This window comes from Eschscholzia californica, unplaced genomic scaffold (genome assembly GCF_041429995.1).
Source record: "Eschscholzia californica isolate CP2 unplaced genomic scaffold, dmEscCali1.0.p SCAF_1, whole genome shotgun sequence".
Lineage (NCBI taxonomy): Eukaryota > Viridiplantae > Streptophyta > Magnoliopsida > Ranunculales > Papaveraceae > Eschscholzia > Eschscholzia californica.
Window position 1 is genome coordinate 33839340 of NW_028238198.1, and position 21303 is coordinate 33860642.

The following is a 21303-nucleotide window of genomic DNA, read 5'->3' on the forward strand; positions in this document are numbered from 1 at the left end:
AGGATACAAGGTTGAGGGCAAAGAAAATCAAGCATGTCGTTTGAGGAAGTCTCTTTACGGATTGAAACAATCCCCTCGCCAATAGTATAAACGATTTGATTTTTTCATGATAAAGCATGATTTTCGCATAAGTGACTATGATTGTTGTGTATACATCAAGAAGCTTGGCGAATGTGACTTTATTTATCTCCTTTTGTATGTGTATGACATGCTTATTGCTTCTCGTAGCATGGTGGAGATAGATAAGTTGAAATCTCAACTTAGTCAAGAGTTTGAGATGAAAGACATGGGCGTTGCAAAGAAGATACTGGGAATGGAGATTAGGAGAGAGCGGTCAAGTAAGAAACTGTACTTGAATCAGAAAGGTTACATCGAACGAGTAGTTTCTCGGTTCGGGATGCAGAATGCGAAGGCGGTGTCAACACCTTTGGCACCACACTTCAGGCTCTCGGGAAAACAATCTCCCACTACTACGGTGGAGAAGGATCATATGGATCATGTACCGTATGCTAGTGCAGTTTGCAGTTTGATGTACGCTATGGTGTGTACTCGTCCGGATATTTCACAAGCGGTCAGTGTGGTTAGTAGGTTTATGGCAAACCCGGGGAAGACACATTGGGAAGCTGTGAAGTGGATTTTGAGGTACTTAAAGGGTACCGTTGGCGATCTAGATAGAAGACGATCTACTACTGGTTATGTATTTAGGGTACATGGTGCTCCAGTTAGTTGGCGATCGATGTTACAATCAACAGTTCCTTTATCTACTACGGAGGCCGAGTATATGGCTATGGCCGAGGGTGTGAAGGAAGCATTGCGGTTGTGGGATCTTCTGGATGATCTAGGGATTAAACAGGAGTGCATAGATGTATGGTTTGATAGTCAAAGTGCGATCCACTTGGCGAAGAATCAGGTTCATCATGCTCGCACTAAGCATATCGATGTTAGGTTTCACTTTGTACGAGATGTCATAGAGGAAGGTGATGTTTCTCTCATGAAGGTACACACAGATGAGAATCCTGCGGACATGTTGACTAAATTGGTGACGTGTAGCAAGTTTCAGCATTGCTTGAAATTGCTACAAATCGGCTCGTGTTAAGTTGCCCCAAAGGGCGTAATGGCGACAAGATAAACTTTATGTGAAGGATTGGTAGAACTACGGTAGGCTTGATCCTGTAAAAAGGTGCGTAGGCAGCCATGGTCATATGGTGCAGTCGGATGAAGTTACAAGAAGCAGATATATCTTACAAGGAGTATCCTAGTGTTCGTCCAAAATTTGAAGCATATCAAATTATGTACGAGGTGGAGAATTGTGAGATGCGGTTTAGATGCTATGGCGGTTTTAGAATTGTGATTAAAGGTGGTTTTGCAAATTGGCACCAATTATTAATGGCGGTTTTGCAATTGGTTTCTAAATTTTGGTGTTTCCAAAATTTGGTTACAAGTTCCTACTTCCTATTATGGGTCGGTGGCTATAATGTATAAATAGGGGTTCGAGTGTTTGTATTCAACACATCAACATCAACACAACAACTCAACAACTCTTCTTTAGAGAGAGCTAGAGAGAGAGCAAGTGAGAGAGAAATTTTGTTCATAGTTTTGAGCGGTGTTTAATTTCTCGGTCGTCGAAGATCTAGTATACAAGGTTAATTTCTATATGGTACAATCTTGGGACGAACTTGCGGGTTGTCTGAGTCGTCTTCATCTATCCTTCAATAAAGATTTCTTGTTCGCCCGAGGACGTAGGCTTTAAAGCCGAACCTCGTTAATTCTGCTTGCATATTTAGATTTTGACTTAGTTTTTCGATTATTTTCGTAGTCGGATCAATTTCTAGGATAGGTTCGATAGCTTCTGCGACTTTTAGTACTAACAAACACCTCTAATTGGATCTTTAAATCTCAGCACCCCATTTCCCCATCTCCTTTTTCGAACATCGATCTCCGCCTTTTCTTTAAACCCTTGTTAGTGTTGGGGTTTTTGATGAGCTATTTAGGGGTTTTGCCTCCATTTCTACTACCTTGAGAAGAACTGTCTATTCCTATATCAGATGATGATGGAAATGTAGTCAATGGGAAATGAAATTTTCTGAACTGTCTAATTGTTTGTTTTTTGTCTTCCCTGATCTAGTTGCATATAAATGGAGCCGAAGTGGATATTCTAACCATAGATCCTTTCTAAAGCTTTAATAACAATCCATTGATTAGAAGATAAAACTCAGACGAATTCAATAAGCTCTCTAAATAAATAGAACAGATGAGAAAAAGATATCTGAATCTACAATCCACAAAGGTATGTACTACCAAAAAACAATCAACTTAAGAAGAGAGTGAACAGTATGCAATTATAATGATTCATTTTATTTGAGGGTTAGAGCAGGACAATTAGTTGTATAAATAATTAATCATGGAACAGAAAAATTAGTTAGAATCACCAAGCTTAAGAACCAATTTATGTGCTTGCCTAAAGCACCTAAAAAACCAAGCTTAAGAACCAATTTAGGTTGTCCTGTAACTGCACAAGAAGGTTAATTTGTTTTCTCTTTCTAAAAACTCGCAATGAAGTTTCATAGCATTCTGAAACTTTACAAGGATAATGGTGACATAACTGAGCGTCTGAGCAAGAAAAATCACAATTGTGACAATACATAATAGTTAAAACTTCTCCTACAAAAGCAACAAGCAAAAGTAACAATTTGAAACCAATGCTTCTTTGTTTCTTATGGGCGTGAAAAAAGTTTAAGATACATCTCTAAAAGCCATCAAGATACGACATAAACTTTTTTGCTCTTAAAACAAAAACTATCTCAACATAGCCAAGTTTTATGATAACATAGAAACAAGGAATACTTAATACATTAATAGACAGAAAGAATAACATAGATTTGAAAAATCTATGTGAGCCAAGAAGCAAACAATATGAAAAAAAACTCCGCAGCTACATGCTGGAGTAATCAAAATTTTATTGTATTGCTTTCTAGAATTCAAAATACACACCTGGTTAACTTGGTCAAGCTTGCTAATAATATTAAGCCGGACATAGGGAATTCATCTTTTAGCAATGAAAGGAAAATAGGTAGAAGTTGCTCAATTGTTGCATCCTGAATTAACCACAAACATCGATTAGACTCTGCTTCAGAGGGAGCAAAAGCAATATGATGAAAGACTAAAATATTTACAGCAAAATTAAAAGCGTAACTAAATGTACAAGCTATGGGAGGTAAATTTCCAAAAATCACATTGAGAAAAATGCTTCAAGATGAAAGTGATAGAAGTAATGTAGGAGGAAGAAGAGTAATGATTGAGATATCTAGCTATTACACTTGGATGCCTTTATATATGCTATATGAGATGATAACAAATTTATCTTCACCTATGTGGGACTATACCTCTAACATCTCTCACATACTCTCTAACACTCCCCCTCAAACCAATGTACTTATCAAGATATTGGCAAGCACAATGGTTTGCTACAATAACTACCTAACGCATTACAATAATATCTAAAAAACAAAATAAATTAAATGTAAAAATAACTTTTATTCTTCTATTGTACTTCATTGGGTCAATGGTGATTTGGCTTCCATAATACCCCACGTCAAACTAATGGTACTTTCAAGTATGGAAGACCATAAGTTTGTCTAGATACTGCCTTGATGATGTTTCAATCTCTTTCATTACTAATGTTGGTGTTGCTTTGGTGTGTGTTTGTTGTGGCGCTTGAGAGAAATATGATGTAGAATAGTGGTAGCTTTGCCCATTTGGACTTTAAAAATAAAGAATAAGCATTGATAGCTAGGCCCACTTGGTTTGAAATAGAAAGGACTGAAAGGGAAAAGCTTAATAGCTTGCCACTTGGAATTGAAAGAGCAAAGATTTAAACAGAAAAGCTTAATAGCTTGGTCCACTTGGGCTTGAGAAAATAAATATTAAGCTTAATAGCCCGGCCCGTTTAAGTTTGAAAGAGAAAAATTTGTGAGAAATTTAGAGTGAGAAAGTAAAGATTTAGAATGGGAAGGAAAAGAAAGACTAAGTTTTATAGCTTGGCCCACTTGGGGTAATAGGAGAAAAATTTGTGAGAAATATAGAGAATGTTGACGTTAGAGTGAGAAAGCTAAAAAAGGAATTAAAGAAAAAGAACACCACACACATCACATCTGTTTATAGGCATCACAGTTCCATGATTTTTTCTTTGAAAGCCCCAGGAGGTTCTAGAGATTACCATTCTTAAGAGCATCACCAATGGAAGAAGCCCAACAACTTTAAACATGGTCCTCCAAAATCTTAAGGGCACCCACATACTAAAGAAATGAAGTTGAAACCCTTGATTTCATTTTCATCTTCTTCTTTCTCTGCTTCAAGAAGAACATCTAACCTTCTTCTCACGCTCTTATGTATTGATTTTATTTCGCCAGGAAAAGGAGCTTCGTCAAAGACAATCATTAAGAAACAACTAAACCACCATCTCATATCTCACAAACCTTCTTCATCTTCTCTTTTTTCTTTTTTTTCTTTTTTGTTTTTGACATCTCCAAGAAGTAAAGAGGAACAGTTCAAAAATCATTTCATCTACTCGGTTGATTACTAGATCAATATCTGTTTTGCTCAAACGTTTGAATCTGAAGAACCCTTTGACTTTTCAGAGATTTATCAACAACCATTTTTGTTTTTGAAAAACTCCATGAATATGTCAATATTAAGATAACTATTTAAGACAACATGAAGAAGATATGATAGAGTAGAGGAACAAGGATCTGCTCGATTTAAGGGATTTTCTTTATTGAACATAAACTTTGAAGAGAAGACCACCATGTCGAACAAAAAATAGTTGTTTGCTTTTATTCTTTGGATCTTCATCTCCTACTACTGCCAAGTAGAGATAGATAGATCTAAGAATGAGAAATTGATCTTTAAACCTTCAAACCTTTAATGGTGAAAGCCATTAGTCAATGGTTGAAGACTTACATAAAGAATAAAAAATATTGGAACTAGAACTTGAAAGAGAAAATGAAAAATTAATAAACTTAGTTTATTTGGATAGAAGAAGAAAATTTAAAACTAAACAAATGATGTTTCGACGGACGGTAGCCATTGACGGAGCTACCGCCGCTTAGTCGAAAACCCAAGGATCGAACTCGTTCGAGTAAAAATGCTCTTGATACCATGATAGAAGTAATGTAGGAGGAAGAAGAGTATTGATTGAAATATCTAGCTATTACACTTGGATGCCTTTATATAGGCTATATGAAATGATAAAAAATTTATCTTCACCTATGTGGGACTATACCTCTAACATCTCTCACATACTCTCTAACAAAAAAAATATACATCAAGAGCCCAATGACAACGGGTTTCTTCTTTTTATCAATTATACTAAATCGTGCATGTCATGCTAACTGTCGTAGATCAAGAGTTAAAGAAGAAGTAAAGAAAAGTAATACTCTCTCATCATCATATTCTAACGGATTCTTTCTTTTTATCAGTTATATTAAACCGTGCATGTCATGCTAACTGTCGTAGATCTAGAGTTAAAGAAGAAGTGAAGAAAAGTAGAACTCTCTCATTCATCATGTTCTAACTAGTTTCTTACAAGAGAAAATACCCAAGATAAATGAAAACATTCTATATAGCTATATTACCCCTTACATTAGCTATATTTTACACACACACACACACACACACACAGATATATATATATATATATATATATACATAAGTCATAACACCAACACCCCCCCCCCCCTCAAGTTGGAGAGCAGATGTTCGAAACACCAAGCTTGTTACATATACTTTCTAATTGACTGTTAGGAAGAGCCTTTGTGAACATATTTGCGAGGTGATTAGCATAAGAAACAAATGGGGTGCATATCTATTTAGTTTGGAGTTTGGACCGATCGAATAAAGTGACAATCTACTTCTGTGTGTTTAGTACGCTCATGAAAGACAGGATTACTTGCGATATGAATAACAGCTTGGCTATCATAATAAAGAGGAGTTATGCTTGAAGAGGAGTAGTCAAGTTCTGCTAGAAAATATCTCAGCCATACAAGCTCACATGTTGTATGTGCCATAGCAACAACAGATTGCTTTCAATGACATCGAGCAACAACAGATTGCTTTTTTATTCTTCCAAGCAACTAGGTTACCTCCAACAAATGTACAATACCCTGTTGTGGAGCGTCTATCAGATGGAGATTCTGCCCAATTTGCATCTGTGTATCCTTCAATGTTCAAGTGTTCATTGGGACGATATAGAAAACCACGACCAGGTGCTCCTTTAAGATATTTAAGTATCTGAATCACTGCCTTTAGATGAGGATCACGAGGGGCAACCATGAATTGGCTAACAATAATCACAGCATAATCTATATCTAATCGCGTGATAGTCAGATAGATAAGTTCCCCAGCAAGACTTTTATACATTTCAGGGTCTGCAAGTATTTCTCCAACTTCAGGACAATGTTTAGAATTTGGATGCATATGAGAGTTAACGGGTTTGCAATCCAAGTAACCTGCTTCCTCCAAGAGATCCAAAATATATTTCCTTTGCGACAAGTTAATCCCAAGCTTCGAGCGAGCAACTTCGATACCAAGAAAATACTTGAGGTTACCCAAGTCTTTTGTACAAAAATGAGTGGCTAAATGATGCTTCAGAATCTGAATCCCTTCCTCATTACTCCGTGTGACGACAACATCATCAACATAAACTAGTAAGGTATATACCTCGAGAAATTTTCTTATAAAAGGGAGTGATGGACATGGCTTCGGATCATCCCATGAGAAGTAACTATAGTACTAAATTTATGAAACCATGTCCGAGGAGATTGTTTGAGTCCATAGATAGTTTTCTTCAGATGACACACCAAGTCATTAGAGGATTCGAAACCAGGGGGTTGCGCCGTATATACAGTTTCTATAAGATCTACATGAAGAAAAACATTTTTCACATCAAGTTGATGAAGGGACCACTGTAAATTTACCGCTAGTGAAATAAAAACTCGGATGGAGTTAAGCTTAGCAACGAGGGAAAAGGTTTTATCGTAATCAAGGTCATAAGTTTGAGTGAACCCTTTCGCCACTAAACGTGCTTTCACGCCACTAACTGATCCATCTGGGTTAGGATATTTTGGACAAGAATGCTTACCTTTACGAAGGGCAATGGGCATATCAAGATCAGTATAAAGAGGCAGACCCGTAGATGAAGAAGGCAAGGGTGAAGGAGGTGAGATGACGTTGATGGTCTCACAGGAAGGAACAATCTCTTGTCGTGGACGACGAGTGTACACAATATCAATCGAGGGTGTCATGGTTGGGGGGATACTCGAAGGTGGTGGAGGTTGGGGATCAGTGTGCAGTGGAACATGTTCAAAAACAGGATGGGGAACCACTACATTTTCACTAGTAATTGTAAATTACACTCTTTTGAAAATAAGGAACATGCTCAAAAAATAAGACATCTGCACTAACAAAATGTTTTCTCAATGTAAGACTATAACACCTATAAACTTTTTGAGTACGAGAATACCCCAAGAAAATACATTTATAATATGCATGACGATCGAGTTTATCACGACCAAGACTCATGTTATGAACAAAACAGACAGAACCAAAAACTTTAGGAGGAATAGAAGACATCTCATCATTCGAAAATAAAAGTTGAAAGGGAGATTTACCTTGCAACACATGAGAAGGCATACGGTTTAAAAGATAAACTGCATCCATAACAACATCTCCCTAGTAAAACTTTTAGGACATTCATCTGCAGTAAAAGAGCACGAACAATGGCAATAATAGGACCATTCTTTCATTCTGCTCGACCATTTTATTGTGGTGTAGCTACACAAGAAGTTTGGTGAATTATTCCCTTTGATTTTAAGAATTGGGACACACCAGATTTTTATTCTTGTGCATTGTCAGAACGAAAGACTAACACTTTAGCATCAAACTGATTTATTATTTCAACATAAAAGGGTTGAAAAATAGTAAACAATTGAGAACGATCACTTAAAATATATAGCAAAGTCATTCGAGAATAATCATCTTTAAAGGTAACAAAGTATTTAGACCCACAAAAGCCAGTTGTCTTACTAGGACCTCAGACATCAGAATGTATGAATTCAAAAGGTCGAAGTCTATGACTATTAGGTCGAGGAAAGTAACTAGATCTTTTGATGTTTACTAAGTTCACATGTTTCACAATCAAGAGAAGAAAAAGATGGTAAAACAGGAACAAAATGACGTAAATTGTCAGCTGAAGCCCTAATCTGCAATGTCATTGAAAGGGAACAAAAGAGGTCTACAAAGCTGTATACTCAATCGGTTGGAAAGAATAGAGACCATTCTTCTCAAATCCTCCACCAATCGTTTTCTTCGTCTTTGGATCTTGAAAAACATAATATTCAAGATAGAAGGTTACAAAACATTGTAGTAGTTTGGGAAGTTTACTAACAGTTAAGAGACTAATAGGAAAATGAGGTATATATAGAACAGTAGAGAGGTTGATTTTAGAGGAGGAGAAAACGACTCCAATACCACTAACTTGTGATTTAGTGCCGTCAACCAACGTAACAAATGGAGGAGCTATATTGCTTTTGAGGTTTCGTAAAAGGCTAGGATTACTTGTCATGTGATCAGATACACCCGAATCGATTACCCATGAAGTAGAAAAGATAGACTAAGGACAAGTGTTACCCGAGGCTGAGAGAGCAGCAACGGAAGAGGATGGAGAGGGACCAAGCACACGCATCTTTTCAATCATAGACTCGTATTCCTCTTTAGAGAGAGTTACCTGACTCAAACTAGCCTCAATAACTTTGAAATTACCCTTTTCAGAAGTAGCATGATTAGCCCATACTGGATTTCCTTGTAATGCCCAACACTAATCAACAGTGTGATTCTTACGACCATAATTAGTGCAATGTTTGAGGCCCCACCCTCGACCACGACCTGTAGATGGAGCACGGGTTGTCGTCCATCCAGGTGTTGAGAATCACCTTGTTTCCCACGAGCATAACTAGATTGTTCAACAGAGGCATCACAGTCAGATCTAACAATGGGCTCTTGACGAATAACACGTTGAATACGGGCCAAATGACTCACTAGTTGTAGATATATCCTTATCTGACAGTATTCGTGACCCAATATGAGTTAAGTTAGGACTTAATCCTGAAAAGAATTTGGAGACTCAAAATTCTTCGCGTTGCCGTCTTTGAGTTTTAATGTCATTGAGTAAACATTTAACTCCTCCAATAAGCCTTTAAGTTCGGAAAAATACTCACCAACTGACCTTTCACCTTGCTCAATGGTGAAGATACTTTGAAATAGTTCATGTGTACGAGTGATGTTTTTATCTGATGAGTACGATTATCTGAGACTATCTCAAATTTCCTTTGTCGAGTTCAAGTAGTTGACCGTTTCAAATATCTCCTTCTCCAAACTATTCCATAACCACGTCATAATCTGAGCATCATCTTCTTCCCACAACTCTATTTACTTCGAATCAATTGGTGGAGTCGATGAAATATGCAACCACTTTCTACGAGCTTTAAGAAACACACTGATAGCCTTTGGCCATTGAAGGTAATTGTGACCATTAAGTTTTACGGCAATCATCGATCCATAAAGTATCGGTCCAGATTTTTCATCCATTATGAAGTGACCAAGTAACAAGGTATACTAACAATATGATGACTTTGAGTTCAACAAATAATCCAAGTAAAGCAGATTCAAGTAACCCTTAGTTTCATTTATGAAATAGCAGGTCCAACAACAGCAAAAACAACAGTTTGAAGCCCAAATTAAGTGCAAATAGTATGTAGATCGAGGGTAAACCTTAACAAATCATAAATCCAGTGTAATCCTAGTAAATCCAAGCAAAAACGAGATGAAATAAGGCAGATTTTGCCAAAAAACAAGTGAAATCTAGAGAGAGAAGGTCCAGTGATTTTGAAACCCTAAACAAGAGATATAAAGAGAAAAAAACGAGATTGAGATTACCAAGTGTAGATTCACTTCATGTGTTGCTCTGATACCATGTTGTAGATCTAGAGTTAAAGAAGAAACGGAGAAAAGTAGAACTCTTTCATTCATCATTCCTAACTAGTTTCTTATAAGAGAAAACACCCTAGATAAATGGAAACATTCTATATAGACTATATTACCCTTACATTAACTATATATTTACATATATATATATATATATGCATAAGTCATAACACCAACACTAACCTTTCTCAAGAATGGTGCCATTCCCATAATAACTGAAGACAAAGCTGAGGGGACATGTTGGGATGAATCTGTAGACGTACAATTCCTGTAAAAATACGTGTTGTTATGAATCATCCCACAATTTAAAATAACAAAATCCATAAGATGTGCGCAAGTTGCGGATTCAAAATTCGGCTAAATTTGGTTACTTTTCCTGCAACTGATATTCGTACTTGAGCCTCATTATCCCGGAGTAGGCAAACATATGCAGGAACCTGGTCCACCCTAAAAACAATATCACAATCAAATACAATCAAAAAATTGTACAAGAACTTCAAAATAAGATAAGCAGGCAAGCAGCTATTTCCAACCAATATACTTATGCATTACTATAAATGGATATTATAGATAAACAAGATGCTAAAAAAAAATCAATAGTGCGTCTTCGTCAAAGTTCTGATGATGGTTTGAGTATAAAAAATGTTAACAACTTCGTCGACTGCTTTGATGAATCCTGCATTGATCACTCTCTATTCATCACTAGCGCACTATTCATTTCACACATAAACAGTGTCATGGAAGCTATATACCTAGTAGGCTCGGGCCCGTAGCTTCGTAGAGCTCATATAATTGGTTTGCAACCATGTAGTGAATACGCCCAGATTTATCCTGTTAACAACTTATGAGTTTTTTTTTGGGCTTCTGGCTCTTACATTATTTGACTTTGAACAACTGTTAGTTTCCTTGTGAAAAGGTTTTAGAAGTTACTATAAATAACAAGGAAGGTACCCTCTATTGAGAAACCTCCCTTTCATTTTTTGCCCTCTCGGCACCCTTCGTTTTCTAACTTGATGTATTATCTTGTTAGAGAACAATCTTATCTCTTTATGTTGAAACTCTTGATTGTCTATTATGGGTAGAGAGTCAGACTATAGCATTAAGGTTTCGACTAGGGGTGGGAATCTGGTGGGTTCATTCGGGTTCGGACTTTTGCTTCTCGGGCACGGGCGGATCGGGCTCGAAACTGAAATGTCCAATCAGGAACTTCGGGCCGGACAATTATGAGTATATTAGTGTTCGCAGCCCGGTTCAGCCCGAGAGCTCGCTCGGGAGGACGGGTTGCGGGCTTCTTGAATAAAAAATAAAAAATAAAACTTAATTAAAGAAACAAAAAATTACACTATCATCCATCATATAGACTACAAAAAGGTAAAGGAAAAGAAAAAAAAACCTCAACAAACAAAAAAAAGGGAAGAAAATGAGGACCTTTATAAACCCTAATTTCTTGTTGAAACCCCATCATCTTCATCATCAAATAGTCCTGAAAAGGAAATAAAGTTTCGACCTTGTTTGTTATATCAAACTCTAGTTTTTTGCAACAAGGGAGTGAACCCATGGTAAGAATCTTTACCATCTCTACAAGTAGAACCAAAAGATTCAAAATCCACATCAGAAAACATCTTCAAAAACTCATCCTACCCTAATCTTCAATATCTATGTTCATCTTTCTCAAGAATTTCCAAGACCCTTTTGAAAAATAAAACTTCACAAAGAAAAACCAATCCACCATCAGATTGATACCTAAAATCCTCTTCAGCTTATTCTTTTGCTCATTTTGAGGAAGACAGTGGATCTAGACTTGACTTGATATATAATCTTTCTATCAATGATATACAATTTTGATCCATCTTTGAGTGTTGAACAGTGGAATGATATACAAAAACAATCAATAAGAAAATCAAACAGATCCTAACTTGGTCGATTAATGAAACCAAGAAGGTGTGGTGGTCGATTAGTGAAGCCTTAGGGTTTGACGGTTTGCAAAGAAAGAAAGAATAATGTTGGTGGACTGGTGGAGTGGTGGAGTTGGAGCGGTAGAGGAGTGGAGGCAGTGGAGGCAGTGTAGGGTTTCTAATGAATGAAAGATGTGATTGGGGATTTATTGAGAAGGTATTTTGATCCAACGGCTGGTGATGCTCAGTCATTGGATTATATAATCTGACTAATGGATTTAGGGTTAATTAAATGGGCGGACGGGTAATGGTCATATCGGGCGGACGGACAGCAGACTCTAAACGGGCGGGTGTAATGGGTCGGGACTCGGGTAGGAGGCCTTATCCGAGCCCCTCCCACATCCGCCCGAGTCGGGTGCCTTTCGGTTGCCGGATCTCGCCAGACCGGGCGGTTAGGGCTGGGTTTCAGGTTTTCGGGCCGTTTTTTCGACCTAGTATTGACTACTCTATAAATATCTTTTAGAGAGCAAACCCAATAGAGGCTTTAAATGTAGGGCTACCGTCTCATTTCGGGAGCTTGTTCGGTTCCTAACTCCAAGAAAGGCTGCTAAAAAAGGGGTTATAACCCAAATTTTATTTGTTGTGTCAAATTTTCACTATGAAATTTTTTGTTTCAAATTTGTTTGGTTTTCCATTGTAAGATTGCCTCCAACAACTCATGAAGATAACAAAAAGGGTCAGAGAAAAACTAAAGAAAAGTTATGCATTTCATTCATTGTATTTTGGACTTCAGGAATTTCAAAAAGTTCCCATGAGGTACACGATAATTGGAGGCGATTTTAATTGGGACTTAAACAACCGAATATACAATAGAGAAGGGGGATATTGGACGCATGGGCTATAAGTGTATATATTACAATTTAGTTTTTAGTCTTTAGTAAGGGTATTTTGGCCATTTCACATTGTAACACTTTTCTATATTATAGAATTTGTTGCCCCTCTTTAGGGCATCTTGACCAATACACTCTCATGGTATCAAGAGCCACCTAGGGTTATTTCTCTCCTTGTATTCAGTGCATTCTTTTTATCTTATTCTCTTCTTTCATGGCTGACTCTACTCGGCATACACCTTGTTCTACTGTTATCTCTACTGCAAACCCACCCTCTTCATTTTCTTTTCCCTCCCTCACTAACATTTCCAGTCTCATCTCTATCAAGCTTGATCGAACAAACTATCTCCTATGGCGTAGTCAAATGCTTCATATCTTGCACAATCAAGACTTATACAAATTTGTTAATGCTTCTTGTTCTACTCTTCTTGAGTTTCTCTCTAATCCCTCTTCTTATTTACCCACTCCTCCAGATTTCTTCTACTGGTATCGTATTGACCAAATGTTGTTGTCATGGATCAATGCCACTCTAACCGAACTAGTTTTATCTCAAGTTCTTGGTTTAACAACCTCTCAGGCTGTCTGGGAGGCTCTTTCTCCTCTGTTAAGTCAGCAAGATTAATGAATATTAAATCAGCTTCAAACCTGCAAAAAGGGTTCCCAAAGCATCTCAGATTATCTTCTTCGCATTAAAAATTTATTTGATTCCTTAGCTTCTGTTGGTCACTCTGTTTCTGATCAAGAACTTGTTCTCATTGTTCTATCTGGTCTAGGGTCTGAATTTGAGTCATTTGTTGCTTCTATCACCACTCGATTAACCCCACCTTCCTATGATGAGCTCTACCCTCTCTTTCTCACACAGGAGTTTCGTATTGAGTTACTTCAAACTCAAACTCCTCCACCTAATGGTCTGCTCACTCAATCACCTACTCCTTCACGACCTCCTTTCACTCAATATCGACCCAACAGGAGGCGTTCTTACAATAGAGGGGTGGAAGAGGATCTTACAGAAATAGGGGGAGAGGTGCAGATCATCGTTGTTTCTCCTCTGTTCTTGGACCTCCTCCAGATAAACAGCAAGTTACTTGTCAGTATTGTGGCCGAAATGGTCACACTACTCGTCAATGTTTTCAAATCACTTGTTCCTCTGAATTGGCTCAATCTTTTGTTGTTCTTGGTCTTGATAACTTTACTCATGCTCCACGCTGATACTGTTGTTCTTGATCAAGTAATGGTGGGAAATGGTCGGACTTCTACCGTAGCTGGTACTGGTAATGTTCTTCTCCCTTTTCATAAATTTCTTCTTAAAAATGTCCTCTATGTTCCTGATTTTAAGAAAAATCTTATCTCCATCTCTCAACTCCTTCGAGATGTTGATTGTTTTATTCTCTTCCATCAATCTGGTTTCTTTGTTAAGGAAATTCTCACGGGGAAGACCCTGCTCGCCGGAACGATCTCTGATGGTCTCTTTCGTCTTTTTCCTGTCCCTGCTTCTGAAACTACCTCAACCCTATTCACCGAAGTGGCGTCCAAAGGATCTCGTACCATCCCTGAAATCTGGCACAAGAGACTTGCCCATCCACATTTTTGAAGTTTTAAATATATTATGTCAAAGTTTAAATTACCATAACTACATATGTAATCAAAAACAATTTATGCGAAAATTGTGTTTCAGCTAAGCATCATACTCTTCATTTTGCTCCTGTTACTAATTATTCCACTTCTTGTTTGGACATTATACATGCTGACCTATGGGACAGCCCCTGTAATTTCTTCATGTGGCTAAAAATAGGTTCTTTTGTTGATCAATGAATTTACTCGATACACATGGATTTACTTCCTACAACAAAAATTAGAGGCAACTATAGTCATAAAACAGTTTAAAGTTTTAGTTGAAAATCAATTTCAAAACAAAATTAAAAAATTTCAATCAGATGGAGGAGGGGAGTTTGTTAGTCATCAACTTTCCCAATTTTTTGTTGATTCTAGCATTGGTCATCGCTGATCATGCCCTAACACACCGCACGGTGTTGCTAGGAGAAAGATACGGCATGTGGTTGAAACATCTCTTGCACTCCTTTTTCTGTCCTCTACTCCCACTATCTTTTGGTCAGATACCTTCTGTATTGTTGTTTACACCCTCAATCGGTTATCCACACCAATTCTTCGAGGTTCCTCCCCATTTCATAAGTTGTACTTATGGTCCCCACACTACTCTGATCTTCGAACTTTTGGGTATAGGTGTTATCCACTATTGATTCCTTATAATACTTCAAAACTTCAACCTAAAACCAAACCATGTATCTTCATCGGTTACAGTTCAGATCACAAATTCTACCGGTGTCTCGAAAAAAACTCGACTCAGATTTTTGTCTCTCATAATGTTCTCTTTGATGAGGATGTTTTTCTCTTTTGAAATCGTTTGCATTCTTCGTCTCTCCACTTGAATCCACCATTAATATCTCCTGGTGTTTCTCTCCCATGGAATGTCCTTCCTCCTATTTAAACCTTTTCTACAGAACGAAGGGTTAATTTCAACCCTTCTTTAAACGTCCCTGTCCCACCACATAACTCTCACCCTTCACCTGTCCAGTTTTTGCGAATTGCCGATCCATCTATAGTGGCCCGATCTCCTTCAACTGTCTATTCCAATCTCTCATCTCCCACAGTTGTTACTCGTCCACCTTCTCCGACAACATATGTCCCTTCTCCTGCCACGTCTCGACGGCTTCTTGACGACCAAACAGAGGGAATGTCTACTGCGAATAAAGAGACTGAGTCTTTGTTACCCACTAATACTGTCCCTTCGTCTCAGATGGGAATCCAGTCAAGACATCCGATGGTCACAAAGAGCCGTGATGGTACACGTAGGCCAAAAGTCTTGTTCACCTACTCGCATGGGTTACCACTTCTATCATAACTCGAAAACCCTAATTTCTTTGAACCCACCACTTACCATGAAGCTTCCAAATATGCCCACTAGAATCAAGCAATGAAAGAGGAGATCTTTGTTCCTCATCACAACAGAACACGGGATCCAGTTCCTCATCAACCAAACATGAATGTTATTGATAACAAATGGATTTATAAAGTAAAGCAAAGATTTGGTGGAACAGTTGAATGATTTAAAGCAAGATTGGTAGCTCGGGGGTTTCATCAACAACAAGGGATCCATTAGATTCAGATGTTTAGTCCGGTGGTTCGGCCGACAACAATACGAAGTGTTCTTACCCCTTGCTGTGAGGAATGACTGGTCGGTGAGATAACTCGACGTCAAAAATGTGTTTCTCAATGGGGATTCGAATAAGGAGGTCTTTATGAATCAGCCAAAAGGTTTTCAACATCCAGATTATCCTTCTCACGTGTGTAAGTTAAAGAAGGCAATCTATGGCCTTAAACAAGCTCTTAGGGTCTGGCATCATAAATTCACCTCTTCTTTAATTCAAATGGGTTTTCAACAATCTATTCTGATCCTTCGATGTATTTTGGAAGGACATCTAATAGTTTCCTTGTTATCCTCTTATATGTTGAAGACAATTTAGTCACAGGGTTCTCCAATTCAGAGGTTAGTAAACTCATCTCTCATCTTCACCAACAATTTATGCTTACTGATTTGGGCAATCTTACATATTTTCTAGGCATGGAGGTCAACCAGACTTCTGATTCGATTACTATTACTCAGAAGAAATAGATACATGATCTTCTAGTTCGATTTGGATTGATAGATTCGAAACCAACACCAACACCAGCAAAATCAGGGGCAAAATTATCCTCTAAAGATGGAGAATTGATTTTAGATCCACAATCATGTAGGAGTTTGGTTGGAGCTTTACAATATCTCAATCTCACTCGACCAGATATCACTTATGTAGTAAATCAAGTGTCCAAGTTTATGAGAGCTCCCACCTCTGTTCATCTTACGACCGTGAAGAGAATTCTTCCATATTTGAAAGTTACAATCTCCGATGATCTTACTCTTCAACGGTCTTCTTCGTTTTGCCTGAGAGCTTACCCACATGCTGATTGGGTTGGGTCTCCTGTTGATAGGAGATCCACGTCAGGCTTATGTGTTATGTTGGGTCCTAACATTTTTAGTTGGACCTCCAAGACTCAGCCCACAACCTCTCGGTCCTCCACTGAGGCTTTCGGGTCATGGGCCACACTACTGTTGATGTCACATGGATAAAAATCTTTTAAATGAGCTTGGTTTTTCTTTAGAGGTGCCTCGGGTCATCTTCTGTGATAATGTAAGTGCTACCTATCTTGTTGTGAACCCTGTCCTCCATTCACGAACAAAACATGCAGCTATCGACTTTCACTTTGTTCATCAACGAGTTAACAATGGCCAACTGCAAGTTCACTATATAAATGGAGAAGACAATGTTACTGATATCTTCACAAAAGGTCTATCAACGACTAAATTTTTGATGTTAAAGAACAAGCCTTCTCTCGAGAACCGACATTCGGCTTGAGGGGGGATATAAGTGTATATATTACAAGGGTAATGCTACTCAGACTCCCAAAGTACAGAATAAGTCAAAAAAGTAGGCAATTTGGAGTCTGGGTTTTATGTCATTTCACCCAAAGTAAAAGTGATTTACAAATTTGGTGACTTCTAGTGCCTACTTTCTTGACTTCTTCTGTACTTTGGGAGTCTGAGTAGCATTGTCCATATTACAATTGTATTTTTTAGTCTTTATTAAGGGTATTCTGGCCCTTTTACATTGTAACACTTTTCTATATAATAGAATATGTTGCCCCTCTTTAGGGCATCTTGATCAATACACTCTCATGGACCATCACAAATGTTATCTAATATGTAAAAACAGGTCAGTCGGTTAATTTGGATAAGTCTGGCCGTCCATTTTGTTGGGAGCTTGATAGAGATCGCATCCGACACCTGGTATAAATCACTTTTTATGTAAATAGACTCAAGAGGAAAGGGTAATAGTGTCATTAATTAAATCTTTTTAAATACGGTTAGGATATCCCAAAAGTAACTACTGCCCCATTTTCTTGACTTCTTCTGTACTTTGGGAGTCTGAGTAGCATTATCCATATTACAATTGTATTTTTTAGTCTTTATTAAGGGTATTTTGGCCCTTTTACATTGTAACACTTTTCTATATAATAGTTACTGTTGCCCCTCTTTAGGGCATCTTGACCAATACACTCTCATGGACCATCACAAATATTATCTAATATATAAAAACAGGTCAGTCGGTTAATTTGGATAAGTCTGGCCGTCCATTTTGTTGGGAGCTTGATAGAGATCACATTCGACGGCTGGTATAAATCACTCTTTATGTAAAGAGACTCAAGAGGAAAGGGTAATAGTGTCATTAATTAAATCTTTTTAAATACGGTTAGGATATCCCTAAAATAACTACTGCCCCATTTTCTTCTCATCCTACTTTTCTCTCTCACGGTTTCTCCAACAAATCTTCCCACTAAATTAGTCGGTTAGGATCTCTCCACTAAATAAGTTAGAATATCCCTACGATTATATTTAATGTTACGGCTTTAGCCAAGAGGGATCTGTCGCGTTCGTAGGACGCGGCGGAAACCTAGTCAGAGTTAAGAACAACTCGTTGCTGACAATATGAGATTGTGATAATCCCACATCGCTCACAAGAGTTTCCGGAGCCTTTGCTATAGATGTATGCTCAAGCTTAGCAAGTGTAGTGGCTTCCATATTTGGAACAAAGCCCCACCACCAAGGTGTTGCTTCTTACTCTGATGGTAGGGCAACTCATGTGTTCGCCAACGTCGAGGTGTCCCAATGTGGAATGGAACCTCACACGTCGGAGGATAAAGTCGTGTATGTAGGGTTCCATGATGTCACTGCGCACTGAAGGTCTTTTGAGTGGGCTTGCTTAGCCATTAAAAAAACTTATCAGCGAAGGTGGGTCTAGGTGTCTAAAACGGGGACAATATTAGTAACTACTGAGGCTTGGGACGTCACAAATTGTATCAGAGCCGATGACGGCTCGTCGACAAGTTTTAGAGATTGTGATAGTTCCACATCTCTCCGGAGAGAGTCCGAAATCTGGACTATAGGTATATGCTGTTAGTAAGTGTCAGAAACAGAGACATTACTTGTAACTGCTAACGTCACAACTGAGGCTACAATTTTGTACTGGAGATGTTCCGACTTCTTGATATCACTTTACAGTTAACTATAATTTCTTAAAATTGTAAATGCAAGACCTCCATTGGTAAACATATGGATTAGCTTAGAAACTCACTCAGATAATTATACTATGGACTTGTATCATTGCTTTAGAAGTATAGCTAAAATTTAACAATGTCAGGAATTTCAACTGGATACCTATCAATACAATCAAACCATGGACTATCACTATCTTTTTCAATAGCCTTATTACATCTCCAAACTGCACTATTACATTTAAACCCACTTCCAAATGCAATTTGCCAAACCCTATCACCTTTCTTCATCCTTCCTTTAGCTTCAATATAACCAAGTTCATACCATAAAGAAGACGAAGACGTATTACCAAAACGATGAAGTGTCATCCTTGAAGCTTCTACATGCTGTTCTGATAATTCAAGTTTCTTCTGTAACTCATTTATTACAGCTTTTCCACCTGCATGGATACAAAAATGCTCGAATGCTTTCTTAAAATTAGGTATATAAGGTCCTCTTTTAGGGTTTAATACGTTTTGAATGACAAGGGTGTACAAAAAGAGAAGTTTTTCAGATGCAGGAAGAACAAGAGGTCCTATAGTTGTTAAATTTGATCTTAGAGCTTCACTAGCTATTGTCCTTAAATGTTTCGAAAGAGAAACACCTTTGATGCCTTGAGGATCTTCTTCTTGATAAATACATTTATATGCTATATCATCTGATCCTTTATGGGTTCTAACAACACGAAGTAAATTATACTTCGAACGTGGTTTTTCAATTCCACGATTTGATAAAAGTATAGCTGCACCACCCATTCTAAATAAACAGTTCGGTAAAAGCATAGATCTTTGTTTTCCACTGTAATAACTAGGAGTTATTACTTCTAAAGTTATGACTAAAGCATAAGAGTTTTGATGGACTAGTAATAAATTTCGAGCTAGATCGATCGATGTCAGACCAGCACTACAACCCATACAAGACAGATTAAAACTCTTTATATTACTTCTCATTTTGTACTTGTTTACTACCATAGCAGACATCGACGGGGTTGGCGAAAACATACCACAATTTAAAACCAATACATCAATGTCTTTCGGATGAATACCCGTCTTTTTAATAAGCAAATCCGTGACCGAAAAAATAATTGATTGAGCTTCAAGTATTGAATCTTCCATAGATGGTTTAGGTGGGATATAATTATTTGCAGGTGGTAAACAAGTTTCTTCACCAAGACCCGATCTTTCAAGAATTCTCATTTGGAAATGAACACTTTGTGGATCAGAGATATTGTTGAGTTTTGAATGTTCCATGAATGTTGAGTAAGGAACTCTACATGAAACAGGTGGTTTATAAAGAGTGTAATCAACAAGGTAGATTGATTTTGGTTTGGATATGAAATACAGAGTTGTAATTATAGTTATGAGGAGTAAAGAAGAAAGAATTTGAACATGATTTAGGTTTAGTAATTCTTCTTGGGCTAAAGGAAATAGTTTCATGAAAGATGTAGCCATTATGGGTATGAGGAGAAATGTGAGGAAGTTGTTTATAACTTATAAGGAACTGAAAACCTAGTTTCATATATTTGAGATGAACAGAATTGGAGGTAAATGAAGTCTTATGATATAAGGATATCAACCACTTAATGACCAACCAATATAAAACCAAAAAGGAGTGATCTTGGGGAATAGAAATAATTTTAAATAAGAAACAAATGGTGACATAAAATACCGAAAACGCTCGGCTGTTAAAAATACAAAACGCTTTGCCTTATAAGCGACAGTCTTTTAAACTACATGGGGGTTTTAACCCGCCCCTAATGGTTCACAAATCAAAATCAAACTACTTGTATAATTGAAATTTTAGACTATACATATTTTGTGCATCTTGCAAGAAAAATTGCTTAAAAGGCTTTTTAGTAGAAATCATTTTATTGATACGTGAAAGCTATAGCTTATGATAACATAAAGAAAATATATATTTGAAGGACCGAATCCTTGGGGTGTTAACTGAAAATGACAGTAAGCCATTTTTATATTGATTTTGGATTTGTGAACTTGAGTATATCCAGTAAAGCCGTTTTCCACACAAATACACTAGATGTGTTGTCCATTCATTCATATGGTTGTTCATGTGTGACAACATATCACAAATTACACCCTAATTTGAAATATATTTTTGTTTCGATCAATACGTTGTTTCAACAAAAGAAACGTAAGAAAATATACTAAACACAATTATTTTATCATTCATTAGTAACCTTCCCCTTTATTTGGCAACTTTAAAATTTAGTGAACTATGAAAAGAGGTCAATATATGACCCAATATGGTTTTA

General features: G+C 37.4%; 1 long non-coding RNA gene and 1 pseudogene across 2 annotated transcripts; both read right to left on the reverse strand.

The window, feature by feature from the left end:
* Positions 1-2832: 2832 nt before the first annotated feature.
* LOC147566268 (uncharacterized) lies at positions 2833-12090 on the reverse strand. Its single transcript, XR_015230411.1, has 4 exons — positions 11467-12090; positions 10410-10485; positions 10222-10306; positions 2833-3095 (listed from the first exon to the last, which is right to left on the reverse strand). It is a non-coding gene; the product is annotated as an uncharacterized LOC147566268 (long non-coding RNA).
* A 7027-nt stretch (positions 12091-19117) lies between these two features.
* On the reverse strand, positions 19118-20598 carry LOC147566269 (3-ketoacyl-CoA synthase 6 pseudogene; annotated as a pseudogene). Its single transcript, XR_015230746.1, has one exon. The product of XR_015230746.1 is annotated as a 3-ketoacyl-CoA synthase 6 pseudogene (transcript).
* Positions 20599-21303: the final 705 nt, after the last annotated feature.